Source organism: Passer domesticus, chromosome 9, assembly GCF_036417665.1.
Source record: "Passer domesticus isolate bPasDom1 chromosome 9, bPasDom1.hap1, whole genome shotgun sequence".
NCBI classification, from domain to species: domain Eukaryota; kingdom Metazoa; phylum Chordata; class Aves; order Passeriformes; family Passeridae; genus Passer; species Passer domesticus.
In genome coordinates, this window is record NC_087482.1 from 43,800,697 (window position 1) to 43,813,166 (window position 12,470).

Here is a 12,470-nt window from a genome sequence, read left to right on the forward strand (position 1 = left end):
GCTCAAAAAGGCTTTTTAATATATTTGGAGGATCTGTTTAAGGTAAAGTTCTTGAAATGTAACTTGAACACAGAGGATTTTTTTTGCAGTTGATCCAGGGGATTATTCAGGTTGACCAAGAGCTTTAATTTCATCAAGTTGATCTTACTACCTGTGGTTTTTAACCACATGGGAAAGATGGATTTACTCACAATACCCTTAAGCTTACTTTGGCCAGGGTAGCTGTTAAAAACCTGCTGCTCCCAAGCACCAAACTGATCCCAGCTTGGCTCCTCATTCTGCTAACCTCAGGAGACTTCCCTTCCCTTCCCTTCCCTTCCCTTCCCTTCCCTTCCCTTCCCTTCCCTTCCCTTCCCTTCCCTTCCCTTCCCTTCCCTTCCCTTCCCTTCCCTTCCCTTCCCTTCCCTTCCCTTCCCTTCCCTTCCCTTCCCTTCCCTTCCCTTCCCTTCCCTTCCCTTCCCTTCCCTTCCCTTCCCTGGCACAGAAATAGGAGTAAAAAGATGCAAAAATGAGATAACTTTGGTTTATGTAATTGAGGGAGATTGAGGCAACAGGACAAGGTGAGAGAAAGGACAAGTTAGGATAGCTTATTGGGAAGGCAAAAAAAACCCAAACAAAGCAGCAAAATTATCTTCAAAGCCTGTTGTGATTCAGAAAATGTGTTAATCAACACTAGGATTTCATCCTCCGTTTATCATTTACATAAACAAAGCATTTTCCAGTGAAAACTACAACTTCCTGTGGAAGAAGTGAGCATTTTGGACAATGTTGATGTTCTCTGTGTCCCCTCCTTTGCCAGCATGTCTAGGATAGTGAATAGAAAAGAAATCAGGGGAAGTTTGCTTTGCCATCTCATTTATTGTCCTTTTGGCTCTTGCTTCTATTAAAGAAATTCAGCAGCAGTGGGAATTTACACTGGGAATTTACATTGCCACAGCTGTTCCAAACTCCTTTTTGCAGCAGGGATTGTATCTGCCTGTTACACACTGGGTCTGAAAAATGGAAAAGGCCAATGGGATTTCTCCATCACCCCCAAAGTTCCCAGCAACTGCACACTGGGCATGAGCAGACCTGAGGCTGTTCCCTGTTGGGAGGGAATGTGGGACAATCCTGTCTGGCCCTGTGACAGGGATGTGACAGCCAGCAGAGCCCCTGAGAGCTGTGTCCCACCCTGGCCCCGCTGGCAGCGCGCACGTTCTCCTCCTGTCAGTTGTTATCTTGGGCTGGTGACATCATACACTAAATAACACTTAAGACAGGTCTCTTCCCATTAAAAGATGAATTCCCAGCACAATTGAAACCTCTGGGGACTTTGTCACCAACTTCAATGGGGCTCAGCTCCCACCTCGTGGCTCCATGGGAGGAAGAATAAATTGCTGCCGCCACCGCGACTGTCGGTGTGGTGCAGGGGAAAGGATAATTAGCAGTCAGTCATGGAGCTGCTTGTCTGATGAATAATAGAACTGAGTACAAGTGAAACGTTGCCTTCCAAGTGGGTAAAGTGATTTTAGCAGATTAACATGACTGTAGGCAGCCAAGAAGTATGGCATGAAAACCAAGTGTGAGAGGAGTTCTAGACAGAAGACATCAACTTTTCCTTCTGTCTGGCGTCCAAAACATGCTGTGGATTTTTGTGTAAATACTGCACCAGGAAGTTGTTGTTATGTTAATACTGCACCAGGAAGTTGTTGGGTATCAAGAAGTCAGTCTTGTGTAACTAGGATTTCTATCTTTATTTTTTTGTGGAAGTGGGTTGATGTTCTTAGAGGAGCATGAGGGAGATTTCAATGAGCACTCTTTTTTTTTGTTTCTTGTCAAAAATACCTTTGGAACTTGATAGAGGAGCTCCTTTGCAAGGTGTTCAAGACCAGCTTGGATGGGGATTGGAGCAACCTGGTCTAGTGGAAATTGTCCTTGCCCATGGCAGGGGCTTGGAACGAGATGAACTTTAAGGTCCCTTCCAAACAGAACCAATCTGTGATGGTACAAGGATGATGGACCATGTTTTATTGGAAACCCTGGCTTGGAAACTCTGATTGCTGACAGAAAAATGGTGAGACCAGCTGGTGCAGAGAACCTGTGGGACAAAGACAGGTGCTGGGTTTGCAGCAGATCTGTTACCTCTGAGCAAAGCAAGCAACAATTAAAGCAGAAGAAAGGCAGCCCAGTGTAGTTTTAATCATTAGTCTCAGTTTGTCGTTGGTCTTAACGCCGCGTGAAGCTTTGTGAGAGCATAAAGGCAGCTCTGTAATGCCGAGCCTTTTAACCAGCCCTGTTTGTGGATTGTGATTGGCAAAGCCATTGACTTCATATTCTTTCATGTTCTTTCTGTTCCCCCCTGTTTTGATGTTATCCTGCAGTCATCTTAGCTGCGTATTAAACAAGAGACTGCTTCAATATAAAATGATCAAAGGGCTGGGGGAACACAGGGCCATAAAGAATATATGGAGGGCTCGGGGAGAATGGTGAGTTGAATTTAAAGGCTTTTTCAAGCTGCTTAATTCCTGCTTAGATTTCTGGTGTCACCAATAGGCAACAGTCCCTTTCTTTAAATCTTTGACTAAGGATTGACTGGCAGAATCGCTGTTTTACATGAGGTTTAAAGAGTAAAAGGCCACCCTGAAGGTCAAACCCTAGGAGATTTCCTCTAAGAGCTCATTGATTCTCCTAGATTTTTGACTAGGAGAGAGACCACTCCTTCCTAGATCTGCAGCTTGGATACAAGTGCCTCAGTATGTGCCAGCACAGAAGGCAGGAGCCAAAGTGTAAGGGCAGGAAAAAAATTAGAGAGAAAGATGCTGTGGGGCAGACAGACAATGATCTCAGTCTTGTATCATTCAAACTGGTGACATTATTAGCTACTGGTCCATGAAAAAAAGGGCAGTATTATTTTATCTGTCTCAGAAATGGATTATGTTAACAATGAAATTGGGCAGGATAAAGATTTATGGCCCCATCCTCAGCTTGAGTAAACAGGCAGAGAGGACCTGAGTGTGTGGGGATGGAAATGCTGGGCTGCAAATGCTGAGGATCTGGTTTTCTTCACATACAGACACAAATTCAAGGGTGCTGGGACTGCACAGGCAAGTAACTGTCTCTTTTTTATACCAAAAAAATTCAGATGAGCATGTTTTGCCTCTGTAACCTCATTAGAGTGTTGGCTTTGTGAGCTGCCCAGTGCTGTGGTAGTGATTAGCAAAAGCCTACCCCATAAGCAAACTCTGTATTTGTGCTATTACCTACTCCTGTGATATTTCAATCTGATTCATTAGAGAAATTAGCATTTTTATGGACTAATTAGGGGAAAATGTTGCTCATACTCTTCCTGATATACAGATTTTTTCATACAACAAAGCCACATAGAAGTGAAACATGATTCCACCCCCCCAAAAAAAGGGAGAAAAGCAAAATGATTATTCTAATTAACATAGAATATTGGGGAGATTTGAACTTAAAACCAGGAATTAAGAGATGGTTAGATTGTTGCATTACTGGCAGTTTGTCCAGTCTTTTTGAATTTGTAATTCCAGCTCTCTTTCAGCTATTTTGGTTCTTGAAGCATAAAAATATTTTAAAAGCTGTCAGTCAGTCACTGTATTTTTTGTGACAGTTGCAAAATGCACAGTAATGAGAATGAATAGTAATGAGTGCATTATTCAGCAGCTATAAATACCAATTGATTTCCACTGTAAGTTTATATATTTCAGTCAACATGCATTTTTAGCCTTATTTTTTTTCTCCTCTTTAAAACCAGGCTCAGGTTTTATTAGACTGTAGCTAACAATCATTCATACATGTCTTGGTTTGCTTAATGAACCACTTGCTTTTGAAATTTAATTCTAAATCTGCCTGCGTGTCACTTGCTCCTGCTCACATTTTCTGTTTGCCAGGAGGGTAAAAATGGGTGTCTGGGACCAAACATCTGAGGTGGGCTCTTTGCAGGGGAAGTGTTTTGGGTTTTTTTTTCTTTTCTGAGAGGGTGGAATAGCATTATTTTAATCAGTGCAGACATCTCCTGTTTTGATGGCTATGTTCTGATAATGATCCTGCTTTGCAGAGGCTCAGAGCAGCAAACCCTTCATTCTGGCCTTCTGAGGAAAAAGCAAAAATCTCCATCTTGCACAGAGGGGAGAAGTTCAATTAGGCTTTCTGGTGTCAGGGGAGGTTGGTCAGGCTGCAGCTGACTGGATTTTAGGCCATGCTATTGCTCACCTGCAGTTGGCTACTTCTCAGATATGTATGGAATTTTGTATTGAGTTTGAAAGCGTTGCACCAAGTCAGAATAATTATTTAAAATAATTATTTAAATAATTATTATTATTTAAATAATTATTTAAAATAATTATTTAAAATGATACTTTGCAGTGATTGCACTCTGGTGAGCACAAGTGAAGGAAAAACCATTAAAATAGTGGAAAAATATAAGTAGGAAGGGACCTTTGGAGGTCCTCCTGTTGAATGTTGACATTGAACTTAATGTTGACTTTGAACTTAAATCAGGCATTGAAGTTAATGTTGATTTTGATCTTAAATCTGGTTGCTCTGGGCTGTGCTGGGTTGAAAACAGGAATTAGGCTTTTCACTCCATGATGGACAAACACAGCTCTCCCAGCTCTCCTCAGAAGTTATGTGTTGCATTATTAGAACCCTAGATACTAAGAATTTTCAACTTCCTGTGTTAAAAAACACAGACCTTCAGCTGCACCTGGGATTTGATTTGCTTTTCCTCCTTTTTTTCCCTGCAGTTTGGGCCAGGCTTCTGCTGTTCTCCTGGACAGTCCCCACTTCCACCTTCTGTTCACTTTCCTTCTGTGTCTGAGCTCTCTCAGGGATTCCCTGTCCAGCCAAGTCACCCTTCTGCCACGTCTGCTCCACTTCCCACTCCTGGGGCTGGGTTGTTCTTGTACTTTGGGGAGGTTTTCCATGGAGATCAGGGAGCTTTCCTGTGCCCTTCTACCTTCAGGGCAGTCAGCCATGGCCTCACAGCTCCCACCTCCCAGAGCAAGCCAAGCTGCTCCCTCAGATTCAGTGTTGTCAGGAGATCCCAGTGGCTGGTGCATCACCCGTGGCTGTGTTTTGTGAAGGCTGACTCAAGCTTTATCCACTTCCAGTTCCTAACTTGGTGATGGGCAGCAAACCCCCCTCTTTGGTGGCCTCTCATTCTGGCCTCCAAGAATTTACTCCCATCAACCCTGTTTCACAGCATAACATTCCTGAGAAATAATTCTGACTCAGTAATCTCTTCTTAGGAAAATTCTGTTGTCTTGGCATTGTTTAAAACTCCTTTTACTCCTATGGAATTCCAGCAGAAACATGTATTTTTTCTGATAGTTAAAAAAAAAGAAAGAAATCCTACTGGACCCCAAATACTTGGAGTGTCATAATAAATTAAGCATCTTCTTGATGACCTTTCTTGCTGAGGGACTGTTGGTGTGAAGTCTTGGTGCATGTCTGTGGGCAGGAGTTAACAGCACACTTGAAGCCTGGAGTGCCAGTGGAAAGCACTCCTTGAATTGATGACTTTTTTCAGTTGCACTTTCCTCCTTGTGCTTTCAGCAGTTCAGAAGTTGGGATGCTCAAATTGCCCATCTTGACCTCAGTTGTCTCCTGTGTTAATCAAATGCCCTGTGCTGCTACTTAGGCCATTAGCTGGGACTCGGAAGTTTTATTTCTGGCTCTGCAATTATCCCACTGCTGTAATTTCCTTATCTGGATTGGGGATAAATAACAAAGCTCTCCTTCTTCGCAGAAGGCTCGGAGATTTGATGATGAAAAGTGCTATATAAGGGTTCAATGTTGTTATGGGAACAAATATCACTTTGTTTGCATGGCTTGACCATCTTAACAAGCAAGCGGGGAGTTGATGACCAAATCAAGATAAGAATTGAACAAATGAGGGATAATGAGCAACTTCAGACTATAGACTTCATTTTTTTCTTCTGCTTGAAAGTCATTCACTTTTGTGTCTGTCTGTAGAGGATTTTTTAGTCTGTAAATCATTTGCCAGTTGGGTGTAGAAATCTTTTAATTTGCTTCTTTCGTCATTTGCTTATCATTTTAGATGCCAAGTAAGTTACTTATTAGTTTGTGTGATCATTAGCAATCTCAGCATAGAATCACACATTATAAGGTTCAGTTTCCAATTTCAATATTGGACAACTTTCAAGTGCATTTAAAGGGCATTTCCTGAGGAAAAAAAAAGTGAAAATTATAGTTTAACAGTGAACTATCTTTATAACAGGAAAAAAAAATCATCCTTCATTAAAACTATATTCTAAATCTGTTATGAAAAGGGCAGCAGAAAACTGATAATTTAAAAAACTTTCTAACTTCTTTGCCTGTTATTTTCACTCAGTGCCATGGGTTAGGTCCTTCTGATCTTTCAGAGTTCATGCTCATGACAGCTTGTATGGGATTGACTTCTGGTTTGTAGAGTGAAAAAAAACCCAAAAAACCATCCTCAGTTCAATCTGCATAGAATTTTTAACCAGGAAACATAAGGAAATGGTTTGCCAGGTGGGGTAAATACATTTTAACTTCAAAAACCTACACTGATTTAGTGAATTGAAGGCTATTCATCTTCAAACTGGGAGAAGGTTTAGATGGGATACAGGGAATAAATCCCTCCCTGTCAGGGTGGGCAGCCCTGGCTGCCCCTGGATCCCTGGAAGTGTCCAAAGCCAGGCTGGACATTGTGCTTGGAGCAGCCTGGGACAGTGGGAGGTGTCCCTGCCATGGCAGGGTGGGGTTGGATTGGCTTTAAGGTCCCTTCCAACCCAAATATTTTGGGGATTCTGTTTCTCTATGCTGAGAGTTGCTCCAGAGTGCCTGAGGACGACCATGACTTTGGGTGTGAATAGCTGAAAAATCAGTTTTTTTAAGTTTTTTTTTTATCTTCAAAAACACAGAGCAAAGTTTTCTGGCTGCTTTCATTCCTGAAACCCCAATATCGTGCTAAGATTCCATGGGTCTCCTGGAAAATGGAGGCTATATCTCTGTGCAAACACTCAGGATGCTGCCTTCACTTGGAGAAATCCTTTTTTCAGCCCACGTGCTGCTGGGTTTGCACATCCTCCGTGGTGAGGAGCTCACAGTAATGCAGCTTTGAGCATTAGGAGGTTGTTAAAAGCAGTGTGAGTGCTGCCTGAACCTCGGGGCCATTAAATGCAGAATCATTCTGACTAATAGGCAGGTGCTAAGTTGCCAAATTTTACCCCAAAGTGCTGGCAGGCTGCTGCTGCTGTCGGTTTTGCTCACTGACTTTTATGGACTATCAGGATTTATTGACCCAGCAGGGAGAACACTGACAGAGGTGATTCTGCCCCAGTCCCAGGTTCCCTTAAGGGGCAATAAGAACACCTGGCGTGCACTGTAAATTTAAACTCAACTCGTGTGTGTCGTGACACAAGGTTTAACTGCTGAGCACTCACTGGTGGTGTGAACATGAAACCTGGGTGATTCTGCACAGACCTTGACATTTTCTTTAGGGGGAAAATGGCTCTGCTGTGGCTGGGTAATGACAAGGCTCAGAGAGAGGCTGTGCAGCAATGAGCCTTTGCATGGGTGCTGGAGCCAAGGTGATTTTCTCCTGGTAACTATTCTAACAGCTTTTAATGCTCTAAATCCATGTTATTAAGTTCAGCACCTGAATTATGTACTGGCAAAGAGCTATAACATTTCTTATGCCTGAGCAGTCGAGGACCCAAATCTGGCCCAATAGACTTGATTTACAAAAATGTGTTCATGGCTGCCTTCTTTTACTGATGCAGTAAATCAGAGGAATTGTCAGCCAGCATCATGTGGTGGGCCCAGACTGCTGTGGCTCTCTTCATATTCTTCATATTCTAGTAATAAATAAACAGTTATTTAAGCAACTTGTAGCACTGTGCTTGGAGTAATTATGAGCCGCCTTATTCTATATGTCCTACAGAGTAGAAACATATTTTTATTAATTTCTTTTTCCTGGTGGGAAAAGTTGAAATATGGGTAAAGCATGTCTACTAAACTAGACTTCTTAATTTTATTCTTGTAAAATTAATATCTCCTACTGTTGTTGAAAAGAAAACAATCATATTATTTAAGGAACAGAAAAATGCTTGTGCTGACTCTACTCAGCACACTGCATCTTTGCTGGGTTGTGTTCAAAATGCACATGGGTAAAATTATATTGAGAATGTTTGTTTCTTTATTAAAGGGTTTATTTTCTCTCTTGCTGTTCTTTTTCTCAACCCCTATAAATTTTATGTACTTGGTGTTATCCAGAAGACATCACTATAAATGCTCCCCTTAGCACATTTGCATTGCTGGGGCATCCATAAGCTGTAAGGACCTTGACCTTTTGCTGGGAAAGTTTATCCATTTCACCCCGTGCTATTTTCCAAGCTGGTTAAAGCATCTTTTTATTGCTTGACAGAACCTCCTCCTTGAAAACCCTTCAGCTGTTAACATGGACAAGGGCAGCTCGTGCCTCACTGCTGGGGCTGATGGGGACAATGCCCGGCCCTGGGTGCTGGGATTTAGCACCCACACCTCCCTGAAATAGGATCAGCCTTGGGAGCGTCCTGAGAGCAGAGTCAGGGCAGGTTTGATGTGCAGGCAGGGCTGGGGGAGCAGGGTGGCTTCAGGAGCAGCCAGAGCAGTGCCAGAGCTCCATCCTGGCCAGCACTCCCCTCCTTTGATGCCATTCTTCTTTCTCAAGTCCTCCAGGACAAATCTGTGAATTCCCTTCCTCTGTTCTGCAGGGATCTGCAGCAGGCACAGCCCAAGTAACATTTAAATATTTATTTGTCATTATCTGAGCCTGACTGTCAGGTTTTGACTTTGTAATTTGTGTATCTGTTGAGGAGCAAGGCACGGATGGAATGTGAAGGTCACATTGCAGCAGGGGCTGCTCATCCCTCTTTGTTTGCTCCTCCTGTGCCAGCTGGAGGTGCAGCAGCCTGGGGAGCTGCTGGTGCCATCTGTGGCATGGCCAGGGGCAGTGGGTGATGCCAGCCCTGCTCCTGGTGCTGCTCAGACTCCAAGCAGCCCCAGCTGGACACGGGGATCAGGGATGTCCCCAAGGCACCTCTGTGCCCTGCTGCCTCTCCCCGTGCTGTGCCACACTGCGAGGCAGGAGTGACCAGCTGAGTGCAGGGAAATGTCACCTGCATTCCCTCACTGGGGCAGCTGTCAGCTCCTCTGACCTTTGGGAAACTGAAAGACAGAGTTCCACAGTGTCCTGTGGAACATCAGAGCAGTGAAATGCTTCTGCAGGAACCCAGACATGCAGACACTTTGCCCATAACAGAGGAAAAGATTAGATTTTAATTTTAAAAATCCCAACAGGTTTACCATTCCAGGGCACCTCACTTTGATTCAGGCCACAGGGTTTCTAGGACAGTCAGAAATCCCAGTTAGGAAGGGTGCAGGTTTTCCCCTTGTACTCAAGGTATGAAAACCCAACAGGCTGAGTTTTCAGTGCAGACTGGAGACAAGTTTTCTGTGGTTTCAGTTATTCCTCAGTGAAATGAACCCTGTGGTTGATTTTTAAACTTAAGGAACTTGCTACAGCCAGAGAGCCCAGCTAGAGCTGGCAGTGCCAGGTTGTTCCACAGGAGGAATGATGGTCATTCCCCTTCCCTTTTCCTTCCCTTCCCGGGTGGGAACACCTGGAACAGAGGCCTCTGAGTCATAATTTTTCCTTCATGTTGTAGAAGAGTCTTGGGCAAAATACTGGAAGAGCTTCCCTGGGGAATTGCAGGATCACTGCAGGAGTATTGGATTGGAGGTGCAGGAGGATACTGGGGATTCGTGGAGCTCTTTAAGGAAGGCGGTGGAAGGTGACCTGCCCATGGAAGGAGGGTTGGAATGAGATGATTTTGAGGTCTGTTTCAACCATTCTGTGATTCCATGACTCTCTGACAGCCCCAGAAGCCTGGAGTGAGCCCCTGAGCAGGCTCTGAGCTGCAGTGGGTGCCCTTGAGCACAGAAATCAGCTCTGCCTTTGTCATGGGAAATATTTCCAGTGGTTTTGGGGAGCAGTGAATTCTTATTGCTTAAACTCAACCTGAAACCAAAAGAACTATAAATTGTCTGGCTCTAATAAACCCAATGCTATAAATCAGCTGATTGATACTTGTATCAATCTTGTATTTTTTCCCCCAAGTTTTCCTACACTTTTCACTGGATTTTTTTTTTTTTTTTGCTATAAACCCTTCAATCTGACACCTTTTGCTATAAACCCTTCAATCTGACACCTTTTTTTGCCTGTCCTCTGTCCATACAGTCCACTAATAACTTCAGCCCTGCAGACCTCTCCAGGAAATGCCATTAAGATTTTCTTCTAGCAAAAGTGAGCAGCCCTTCAGAAATCCTTTATCAGGCCTGGTTTTTCCTGTTGTGGTTTGCCTCCTGCTTTTTTTTTTTTTTCATGGATAGCTGTAATTTAAAGCTTACAAGATCGATAAGTCCAAGATGCACAGCAGAAATGGGAGAAGCAGACAAACAACTGGTAAAGATAGGAGACAGCTGATGAAAATGAATTCAGCTATAAAGCATTTGAGTTACTGTTCTCTGCTGTGATTTCTGAGAGAGATTAAAAAATAGGAGGAGGGGGAGATACAAATCATCATTCCCTCCTCCCTCAGAATCTCAGGTTGAAATAGTGTTGAATTTCTTCCTTTTCCTCTAAACAAATAGGAGAATTTTTTTTTTTTTATTTGGAGGAGAGCTTTTAATCAATTGCAGGAGAATTGGCTTAATCCAGAGCTAAGCGGGGGCAGTGTAAAGGCAGGAAGTCTGGGCCTGATGTAATAACAGCATCTTGTCTTGAAGTCCCTGAATCCAGCCCTGTGATGAACTGAAATCCTGAAAATGGCCTCTGTTCTGCCCTGGTTTGTGGCAGAAGGATTTTTCCACTCTGCTTTGCAGCCCTGGTGATTCTGCACGGGGCTGGGCTGGGCTTTGCTCTCTTTTCCAGCCCAGGCATGTCTTGCAAAGCTTGGACCAGGCTGGCACAGCTTGGTTGGGCTGTGCCCAGCTGGCACAGGCTGTGGCTGAGGAGATTTGCATTTGGCATTACAAATTGCAGTCACATTGCTTTGGGGAGGTGGAGGCTCTCTGAAAGGCTGAGTGCAGTGCCAGCAGGAGAGCAAACATTGCTGAGCTGAAGGCTCAATAGAAGTCAAGAAGGATTAAGGTGCAGCTGAAAGCAGAATTGGGGTTTCTAAATCACCTCAGAGCTTTAGAAAATGTTTTCTGTTCACACCAAAACTATAATTTATGGACAGAGGGGTCAAACTGTAAAATATATGTGCTAGTGAGTTGTGTTTCAGTGAAACTGCAAACTTTTATTGATAAGGAGATTCTTACAAATGTTCCCTGTGTGCCCATGGCCACAGAAGCTCCCTGAAAGGCTAAAGATGTGTGTGGCAATAAGCACTGACATTTTATGTGTTTACATGTTCTGTGCCTGCTGAATTTGGCTCTGCTTACCCCAAAAGATCAGGGGCACTTTGCAATAGGAATTTGAAACACTCTGGGAAAGGAAGTCCAGGTGCATGTGGGCACTTTAGGAGAGGGATTGGCCCTGGCCATGGGGAAATAAGTCTGTCTGCACCTGGTGAGATGAGAGCAGATAAAGAGATTATCAAGTAGTGACAAGAAAGAAAATAGGTTAGCTGAATTCCTCTTTATCACTTCTTCTCCCTCAAGACGTCTCTCAGGATATCTTGTCATTCATACTGAGAGCCTGGAAAGAAAATCACTTTCAAAGGTGACCCACAGAGGTAAAACCAGACCAAGATGGTGCTTGTGTGCTCCTTTTGCTCCTGGGTGACACGGGAATTGCTCTGGTGCTTGCACTGTGTGAGTTGTAACATTTGGGAGAGCAGGAGAAGTGGGATTAGAGCTCCAAAGTCTGTTCCGTGCTTTTGCTGCTCCCAGCACACCGTGGAGCATCCTGAGACCCAGCTCTAGGTGAGAATATTGAGGTCAGTGGCAGAGATGTGTCCTGCCCTTGTAGTAAAGACACAGAAATGCAGCTCTTGGTTGATGTGTTTAAAACAGGTGGAATGTATTGGGAAAAAAACACAAAAAAAAAACCAGTTAAGAGATTTGTTTCCTCTTGGACACGCTTTTCTTCCATAAGCCTTTTTTATTTATTTTCCTTTAAAGAAAGTAACTATTGAAAATCACTTTGAAACGTGTTTCATGTTAGGAGAGCAATAATGTAGGTGGTGATTGATAAGATTTATTGTTTCTGGGTCTGCGTTATCTTGTGATTCTGAGGAAAGCTGAATCTTATCTGTTTTGTGCTGTATAAACACCTAACAGGCTTCAGGGAGCTTGTAATGTAAGCAGACAAGAAAGGCAAAGGGAGAGAGGGGAAATGTGCAGAAAAGTGCCTCGTTGCAAGGCCAGAAAGCAGGTTTAGAATAAAAATCAGATCTTCTCACTTCAGCCCATTTCCCTCTATTCCATGGGGTATG

The 12,470-nt window shown here is 43.5% G+C and overlaps 1 protein-coding gene across 11 annotated transcripts in view; it reads left to right on the top strand.

Annotated features, from left to right (window-relative positions):
* Positions 1-12,470, top strand: part of CHL1 (cell adhesion molecule L1 like) — a 122,365-nt gene that overhangs the window by 17,977 nt on the left and 91,918 nt on the right. The window lies entirely within an intron of this gene.